This window comes from Salvelinus fontinalis, chromosome 5 (assembly GCF_029448725.1).
Source record: "Salvelinus fontinalis isolate EN_2023a chromosome 5, ASM2944872v1, whole genome shotgun sequence".
In the NCBI taxonomy this organism is placed as follows: Eukaryota; Metazoa; Chordata; class Actinopteri; order Salmoniformes; family Salmonidae; genus Salvelinus; species Salvelinus fontinalis.
This window is the reverse complement of record NC_074669.1, coordinates 54,161,999-54,172,501: the sequence shown is the minus strand read 5'-3', so window position 1 is coordinate 54,172,501 and position 10,503 is coordinate 54,161,999.

Sequence of the window (10,503 nt, the reverse complement as noted above, 5' to 3'; positions counted from 1 at the left end):
TAGGCCTGGTGCGTGGTGCCGGGACTGGTGGCACCGGGCTGGGGACACGCATCTCAGGGCTAGTGCGGGGAGAAGGAACAGGGCATACTGGACCCTGGAGACGCACATTAGGCCTAGTGCGTGGTGCCGGCACTGGTGGTATCGGGCTGGGAACACGCTTCTCAGGGCTAGTGCGGGGAGAAGGAACAGGGCATACTGGACTCTCAAGGCGTACTATAGGCCTTGTGCGTGGTACCGGTACTGGTGGTACCGGGCTGAGGACCCGCACATCAGGACGAGTACGGGGAGAAGGAACAGTGCGTACAGGACTCTGGAGACACACAGAAGGCTTGGTGCGTGGTGTAGGCACTGGTGGTAATGTGCTGGAGACACGCACCACAGGGCTAGTACGTGGAGGAACAGTAACAGGACGCACAGGACTCTGGAGACACACAGGAGGCTTTGTGCGTGCTGTAGGCACTGTCTTAACCAAACGGCTAGCACGCACCTCAGGACGAGTATGGAGAGCTGTTCCCGGTGACATTAACTCACCAACACGCTCATTCGGACGGATGCCGTGCCTCATGCACCAAACCAGTACATCCCTCATAACTCTCTCCTCCAATTTCTCCATTAATTCCTTTACTGTCTCTGCGTCGCTCACTTCCAAATCCGCCCTCACCGGCTCCTTACGGTAAGCAGGAGGAGTTGGCTCACGTCTCCCGACTGACCCAACTAAACTACCCGAGAGCCCTCCCCCAAGAAATTTTTGGGTTTGACTTACGGGGTTCCAGCCTTGTTTCCGTGCTGCCTCCTCATATCGCCGCCTCTCTGCTTTCGCTGCCTCCAGCTCAGCTTTGGGACGGCGATATTCTCCCGGCTGTGCCCATGGATCTTCTCCGTCCAATATTTCCTCCCAACTCCAATAATCCTGTGTAGCAGGCCACTGCTCCAATTCACGCTGCTTGATCCTTTGGTGGGTAATTCTGTCACGATCGTGTGGAGGATTGACGGACCAAAACGCAGCTTTAGGAAAATAAGCCATCTCCTTTTTATTTAAGAAGAAGGCAAACGAAACAAACACACTTAAACACTAAACAAAACAAGAAAACGATCGTGAAGCTAAACAACGATGTGCACACACTGGCTACAAACGTATCACATAGACAATTACCCATATCACATGAAAGCCTATGGCTACCCTAAATATGGCTCCCAATCAGAGACAACAGAAATCAGCTGTCTCTAATTGGGAACTCATTCAGGCAACCATAGACTCTCCTAAACAACTAAACCAACATAGACAACGCTAGACACATGCACTACACACAAACCCATACAATACACCCAACACCCCCTTTACCATAAAATCACCCAAAACCGACAAAACACAAACATTCCCCATGTCACACCCTGACCTAACTAAAATAATAAAGAAAACAAAGAATACTAAGGCCAGGGCGTGACAGATAAAGCTTATTTCATTTACATTTATTCAAGAAAAACATGATTTATTTCCCTCATGTCTTGATTAAAATAGATTTTTGTATAAATAAAAAATCGAAAAGCGCTTTTATTGATAAATGTGATCTAGCAGAGGTTAAATGACAAATATTAACCATGTATTCTGTCTTCTGCTTGCAATTGATATAGGTCAACATCTTAGTAGTACGTATTTTTATGTAAATTGTTACGGCTGAATTGTTTTAAAAACCCAATAATGTTGTGGCTCCATCCGAACGGCGAACATTGGGTGAATGACAAAAACATGAACACCACACAAGGGTTAAAACCTGTGGCTAGCTCTTCTGCTGCTGCAGTTAGACGTTCTGTCTGTTCTGCCCTCCCCACCTCATTCACTGCTGCCTGCTAACGCTCAACCTGCTCAACCTGCTCTCTTTTGGGAAGATGTTCTGAATGTCCATATTTGGTCTGTGTTATGCTACAGGCTCTGACTGAGTACAGGTGTTTTGTTGAGTGATCCCATTGACATCTAACTGGCGCTGTAGCGGTGGGGGAGGGGCCAAGGGACGTTGACATGTCCAGTGCGTTGTGAAATCTCGACCAATCACCGTAGGCACCGCATCACTCCAGGGACTTCTTGCAGTGCCTGCTACTGCCTAGCGCAGGATGTCTTTTTTTGTCATAAAATGTGTCAGTAAAACACAAGTGAAGCGTGGTTATGGAAACTCATCAGACTGAAATAATTAAATATACCATTTACTTTTTTATTGTACCATCAAAGGTTTGGGGCTGATGCCCAGGAAATCCAGTCCTAGTGACACAATTTCAATTTTGAAACTCACAAGTTATCTATTTATCTAATGCAACAACTATGCTGTGACTACTTAAAAGGATAATTAAGCAACTAGGTAATGCTAAAAGAACGTATCTTGGAAACCTGTGGTGATTATGAACATGCAATTACAGCACCCTTATATGGGTTATGAGAACTAATAGGTCAAGTGTATGTACAATATGCATGACTGTAAATTGCTTTGGATTAAAGCATCTGCTAAATGTCATATTACACAACACAACCAAAAGTATGTGGACATCTGCTCGTCAAACATGTCATTCCAAAATCATGGGCATTAATATGGAGTTTGTACCCCCCCTTTTTGCTATAACAGCCTCCATTCTTCTGAGAAGGCTTTCCACCAGTTGTTGGGACATCGCTGCGGGGATTCGCTTCCATTCATCCACAAGAGCATTAGTGAGGTCGAGTACTGATGTTGTGCAATTAGGACTTGCTCGCAGTTGGCATTCCAATTCATCCCAAAGGTGTTTGATGGGGTTGAGGTCAGGACTCTGTGCATACCAGTCAAGTTCTTCCACACCAATCTCAACAAATCATGTCTGTATGGACTTCGCTTTGTGCATGGGGGCATTGTCATGCTGAAAAAGGAAAGGGCCTTCCCCAAACTGTTGCCACAAAGTTGGAAGCACACAATCGTCTAGAATGTAATTGTATACTGTAGCATTAATCTTTTATATTTTCCTTCACTTGAACTAAGAGGCTTAGACCAAACCATGAAAAACAGCCCCAGACTGAATACCTGGAGTAGCTGTCATACAATGCAACCTGACACATTTGACACGCCACACACACCATTACGGCCCTGAGTAACTTAGAAGTAGCCATGTGTGTCTACGTGTTGGAGGTCCATTAACTGCTCTAGAATAGTGATCAACAAAGGTACTAACATAGTAATCTTTCACCAAACTGTACAGTTGCACTATGCATTCGGGCAGGTAGTGTTTTCCTGGCCTCCGCCAAACCAAGATTAGTCTGTTGGACTGCCAGATGTTGAAGTGAGATCATCACTCCAGAGAAACTCGTTTCCACTGCTCCAGAGTCCAATGGCGGCGAGCTTTACACCACACCAGCCGACACTAGACATTTTGCACATGGTGATATTAGGCTTGTGTGCGGCTGCTCGGCCATGGAAACCCATTTCATGAAGCTCCCGACAAACGGTTAATGTGCTGACGTTGCTTCCAAACGCAGTTTCGAACTCGAGTGAGTGTTGCAACCGAGGACAGATGATTTTTACAAGCTATGCACTTTAGCACTCGGCGGTCCCATTCTGTGAGGTTCTATGGCCTACCACATTGCAACTGAGCCGTTCTTGCTCTGAGGCGTTTCCACTTCACAATAACAGCACTTACAGTTGACTGGGGCTGGAAAGGTGTCAACCTATGACATTGTCACGTTGAAAGTCAGTAAGGCCATTCTACGGCCATAGTTTGTTTATGGAGAACGTATGGGTGTGGCTGACATAGCCTAATCTACTAATTTGAATGGGTGTTGACATACTTTGAATACATAGTGTATTTTATCATATTGTATGAAATAATGCATTGTGGTGTACTCCTCTGCATGATACATTTGCACCTGTCTCTGAGAAAGCAATTATCTGTGACTTGTGGTATAACTGGTAAGGCAAATCATTCCGATACCTCTTTTGCAATCAGACAATGAACAAAAACAACATTTAGGTGGATGGCACTGATGATGTATTTGCACATTAGGGTAGGATAGATGGATTGTCCGGGTTGGAGTAATGTTTAGGAACAGTCTTATCTATTAGAAGGGCCAAACAACACAAAAGGGTTGACATTGAGTCCACCCAACCAGTTGGTGAGCAATTGCAATTACTAAGGCTGTAAATATGGTCTGAGATTCATATTGAGCATACCTGTGTTCTCCTGCCATACTGACAATAACAATCGTGAGGTGAAAGAGTGAGGAGGTGCGCTGCTTTTTGGACCTGTATACCTGGCTGACAATAACTTTGTGACCCTTTGGGAGTATAATTTGTGGACTTAATTTATTATTTCAAGAAGTTCAGGTGAGTGGAAATTGGCATGCAAGATACTGAATTTAGTGTAAGAATGCTAGGATTTGTTTAATGATTTAGATTTCATAGCATTACTTTGTAGAGGTATCTATCATTATCCAACTAATTTCATTGTCATGATAGTATTTGTGCATTTCATCATTTTAAACGCAATTGTTTTTTATGTGCAAACTTTATACACACAAATCTGAACTTCAAAAATATCAGTTTCTCATTTCAAATCCATCAACAGAAAATTTTAACAAAATTAAACAATATATACAAAATTAAACAATAAACAAAATTCTTTATATAAAGATACTTCATAATTTTGTCATCAAAATAGATATGATAGAATTTCATGTGAAATTACAAAACAGTAATAAAGCCTCAGAAATCAAAATTCCTCACAAAACATGCACCAGTTTAGAGAAATGTTTCCTAATCCAATAATATCACATGAAATGATCTTGTCACCAAGTAAACCTGTGGTCAAAACATCCTTTGTGTATTTCTGCCAAATCAATCAAGAAGGTTACTATGTTAAATCAAGAAAGAACAACAGCCATAGCAGAATTCTTTCATTATACAGTGCCTAAAACGTCTTCACACCCTTTGCTACGTTTTCACATTGTGCAGCCTTACATTTAAATATAACAATGAATTAATCAAATGAACCTACTCCATAGTTTGTAAGTAAAATTAAAATGATAGAAATGTGCATTAGAGACACCAGCAGCGGTAGAGATGCTCTCAATGATCGACTATGAAAAGCCAACTGACATTTTTTCTCCTGAGGTGCTGACTTGTTGCACCCTCGACAACCACTGTGATTATTATTATTTGACCATGCTGGTCATTTATGAACATTTGAACATCTTGGCCATGTTCTGTTATAATCTCCACACGGCACAGCCAGAAGAGGACTGGTCACCTCTCATAGCCTGTTCCTCTCTAGGTTTCTTCCCAGGTTTTGGCCTTTCTAGGGAGTTTTTCCTAGCCACCGTGCTTCTACACCTGCACCGCTTGCTGTTTGGGGATTTAGGCTGGGTTTCTGTATAGCACTTTGATATATCAGCTGATGTAACAAGGGCTATATAAAATAATTTGATTTGATTTAGATATAGGACAGACACTTGAAAATAAATTTATTTTATAATTTTTTGAGGACTAACAGTTTTTCCATTTATGATTCTGTTATTGAATGCATTTCTACGGGCTAATAGCGGTAAGACCAAATTCAATGTTTCATTAAAAAAATATATATTTTTGTATACCTAAAGGGGTCCTACATTTCAAAATAAAATAACAAAATTATCCTTGGTATGCTCATTTTAAAAATGATTAGCTTAATGGAACAATGGCCTATAGTTTCAGTTAGGGCCCTCTGTCCCAGAGAAACAGAATATAAGTAAAGCGAGTGCCATTCTGAAAGCATATGAGGGATAGGTTTGACAGGCTCGGGCAAAGCGTGAAGATATGTCTCTAGTGAATCAATTCAAATGCAGATTGGCATTTAATGCTGGACTCTTCCCAATAGCTAAACAACCAACGATTCTACGCACATTTTCTTTCTCACCACCACGAGAAAGACGTCTTTGTCTGGTTTATCCTATAAACGTTGACATATTGTACAAAATACATGATCGACATGTTGAACAACAAACGTCTTTGTCTGTTGTACCAGTAGGTTATTACAAACATAAGCATGATTCGGGCATAGCCATTTTAAGTAGCTACTCAGGCTATGATATATAACATGTTACACTTGTTATAGTGTAGTAACCAAACACTTTTTTGGTTACTACATGATTCCATATTTGTTTTTACATAGTTTTGATATCTTCACTATTATTCTACAATGTAGAAAATAGTAAAAATTCAGATGTTTTAAAACTTTTGACCGGTAGTGTATGTCATCAAATTATTGTATTCATAGAATGTAAGTAGCCTAATCAAAATCATTTGGAAATCTGATCTGAATTCCACAGTCTAAATTAAACAACAACAAAGCTTGGACTATTGTGAGACATGTTATTAACATTAATAAAACCATAATTAATCATGTCCCCTGAGGTTTCACAACTTGCGTCATGGATTTTGCATAGGCATGTCTGCTCTAACAGAGGGCAGCAGAGAGCTATTTCGAGCAGACAACCAGTTCATCACCCTTGCTGTCTCTGCCTGGCCCGGTTCCCCTCTCTCCACTGGGATTCTCTGCCTCTAACCCTATTCCAGGGGCTGAGTCACTGGCTTACTGGTGCTCTTCCATGCCGTCCCCAGGAGGGGTGCGTCACTTGAGTGGGTTGAGTCACTGACGTGGTCTTCCTGTCTGGGTTGGCGCCCCCCTTGGGTTGTGCCATGGCGGAGATCTTTGTGGGCTATACTCGGCCTTGTCTCAGGATGGTAAGTTGGTGGTTGAAGATATCCCTCTAATGGTGGGGGGCTGTGCTTTGGCAAAGTGGGTGGGGTTATATCCTGCCTGTTTGGTCCTGTCTGGGGGTATCATTGGATGGGGCCACAGTGTCTCCTGACCCCTCCTGTCTCAGCCTCCAGTATTTATGCTGCAGTATTTATGTGTCGGGGGCTAGAGTCAGTCTGTTATATCTGGAGCATTTCTCCTGTCTTATCCGGTGTCCTGTGTGAATTTAAGTATGTAAGTATCTCTAATTCTTTCTCTCTCTCTCTCGGAGGACCTGAGCCCTAGGACCATCCCTCAGGACTACCTGGCATGATGACTCCTTGCTGTTCCCAGTCCACCTGGCCGTGCTGCTGCTCCAGTTTGAACTGTTCTGCCTGCGGCTATGGAACCCTGACCTGTTCACCGGACGTGCAACCTGTCCCAGACCTGCTGTTTTCAACTCTTTAGAGACAGCAGGAGCGGTAGAGATACTCTCAATGATCAGCTATGAAAAGCCAACTGACATTTACTCCTGAGGTGCTGACTTGTTGCACCCTCGACAACTACTGTGATTATTATTATTTGACCATGCTGGTCATTAATGAACATTTGAACATATTGGCCATGTTCTGTTTTAATCTCCACCCGGCACAGCCAGAAGAGGACTGGCCACCCCTCATAGCCTGGTTCCTCTCTAGGTGTCTTCTTAGGTTTTGCCCTTTCTAGGGAGTTTTTCCTAGCCACCGTGCTTCTACACCTGCATTGCTTGCTGTTTGGGGTTTTAGGCTGGGTTTCTGTACAGCACTTTGATATATCAGCTGATGTAAGAAGGGCTATCTAAACACATTTGATTTGATTTGTTCGAGGTGACAGCCAGTAAGGCTGTGCATCCAGGTGTACTGTAATCCTAATATTTAGTGAGGGCTTTTTATATTCACTTACTTATACATAAGTTAAAATAAGTAGGCCTATATGAATATTATATTATTTTATAAGTGAATGTAAAACCCCTTCCTCATCCCTCACTGAAAAAAATATTTGCCTAAACAGAATGTATTGTATTGATATCAGCTCATAGTTTCCCAAGAGGTTAAAATGAATGAAACCATTGTTGTCCGAATTGCGTAAGAGCAGTTAATAAATAGTCTACTTGTCTGAAGGCTTGTCTTAATCTCAGCACATACCGCCAGTAGAGATGAACGCTCACACCCATATCTATATTTAGGTGCGTTCTCCGGTCACACAAAATGCACCAACTCACAACATACATACAGTATCATTACCACCAGTTAAGGTATATCATAGCTGTCACGAATATCACCAAAGGTGGCTCCCCTTCCCGTTCGGGTGGCGCTCGGTGGTCGTCGTCGCCGGTCTACTAGCTGCTACCGATCCCTTTTTCCCTTTTCGTTTTGTTGGGTCTAAATGGTTTCACCTGTTCCTTGTTTGAGGATTTTGGGTTGGGGTTATTTAAGTTCAGTTAGCCCGCCTGTGTTCGCGCGGGGTTGTTTTTGGTATAGGAGTGGCTCCGTTTTTGGATTGTCCGGTGTACAGCGTATGTGCCTGTGTAGTACATTATTTTGCTGTGTTTACGCCTGTGTTCGGCGTCACCCTCTTTGTGCGCGGTTATTGTACGGAATAAGGTATTTTTCCGAATCCTCTGCTCTCTGCACCTGACTCCACACCCATCACTCTATGCACCGTTACAATAGCATTATTGTTTCATATACGGAGCTAGGATAGGCAAAAACCGCGACGAAAGTAACACTTGACTTTTTCCTAAAGTGACAAAGCTAGAAACACCTTATTTGATGACAAACAATTTATATACTGCATGTCCTCTACCATTAGCAAATGTTATTTCATTTTTACCGTAAATTAGTTGAAATTAAATTGACAAAAACCATATTTACTGCAATGTTACTTTTGCACCTGTCAGCGGGGCGGGAGTAACATATGCTTGGACGGAAGTAACAGCTGTAGAGAAATGCACAATATCTGTCTAATCTCCATGTTTCTGGTTTGTAATGCTCGTTACTTTCAACAAACGTACTATCAGCCATAATGTCATGTTTGTGTTAATTTTAATTATTCATGCTATAAGTTTGAATATTATGGAAATTAACCACACGTCAACATGCAATGTTGTGCAATTATGGATGACTAAATATATATATTGCCCATTTTCTCATCTCACCTTAATGGGAATGTAGTAGGAGATGTTTTTCACCATTTCTGATGACTATTCATGCTTAGCCCGACCAATTAGGTGCACTCCAGCTGTCCTTTTCATGTGCACTCCTCAAGTCTTGATAGAATAAACTGCTTCATTCTCTTCACAAACAGAAAACTCATCATGCTTTTCACATTTCCTTGGCTTGACATAAGGTTATTGACCCTCTTAATGATAAAGATATTTTTAACCAATAACCTACTGATGAAAGCGTATGTGAGAAGGGCTTCCGAGTGGCACAGCGGTCTAATGCACTGCATCTCAGTGCTATAGGTGTCCCTACAGACCCTTGTTCAATTCCAGGCTGTATCACAACCGGCCGTGGAGTGTTTCACAATTGGCCCAACGTCGTCCGGGTTAGGGTTTGGCTGGGGTAGGCAGTCATTGTAAATAATAATTGGTTCTTAACTGACTTGCCAAGATAAAAAAAGGTTAAATAAAAAAGTATATATTAAGTCAATTAAGGCATACGTCTAATGATGTCATTTATATAATTTTCAAACATTCAATCACTTGTTGATATTTTCCTAACATTGTAAATGCATTATGAACTAGAGAAGACAATAGCCTGTGCTTAAACATTATTTTATTCTAGATCATCAGTTTACATTGTGTTACTTTCATCCCATCTGTCTCTTCTGTAACTTCTACCAGGCTAGCACCCAAGACTAGCTAGCATGATCATTCAAACCTATGCTGTCATAGATGGGTTAGTCACTAGATGAATTGAATTTTTCCACATTTTGTTATTCTAAAATTGAAAAAAATATACACAATGCCCCTTAATGACAAAGTGAAAACAGGTTTGTAGACGTGTTAAATCATTTAATAAAAATAAAGAATTGAATGCCTTATTTTCATAAGTATTTAGACCTTTTGCTATGAGACTTGAAATTGAGGTCAGTTGCATCCCGTTTCCATTGATCATCCTATGAGATGTTTCTACAACTGGATGGGAGTCCACCTGTGGTATATTCATTTGATTGGACATGATTTAAAGACGATACTACAGTGGTAGGCTTGATTACCAATATCGACGAGACGGCCTACATGGAGGAGGTGGGGGCCCTCGGAGTGTGGTGTCAGGAAAATAACCTCACTCTCAACAAAACAAAGGAGATGATCGTGGCCTTCAGGAAACAGCAGAGGGAGCACCCCCTTATCCACATCGACGGGACAGTAGTGGAGAAGGTGGAACGTTTTAAGTTCCTTGGCGTACACATCACGGACAAACTGAAACGGTCCAACCACACAGACAGCGTGGTGAAGAAGGCGCAACAGCGCCTCTTGAACCTCAGGAGGCTGAAGAAATTTGGCTTGTGACCTAAAAACCCTCACACACTTTTACAGATGCACAATCGAGAGAATCCTGTCGGGCTGTATCACCGCCTAGTGAGGTCTACACAAGGCATCACCGGGGGCAAACTACCTGCCCTCCAGGACACCTACACCACCCGATGTCACAGGAAGGTCAAAAAGAGCATCAAGGACAACAATCCTGTCTGTATGCTACGTCTTGCTTGTCCTATGTTGCTATGTCTGTATGC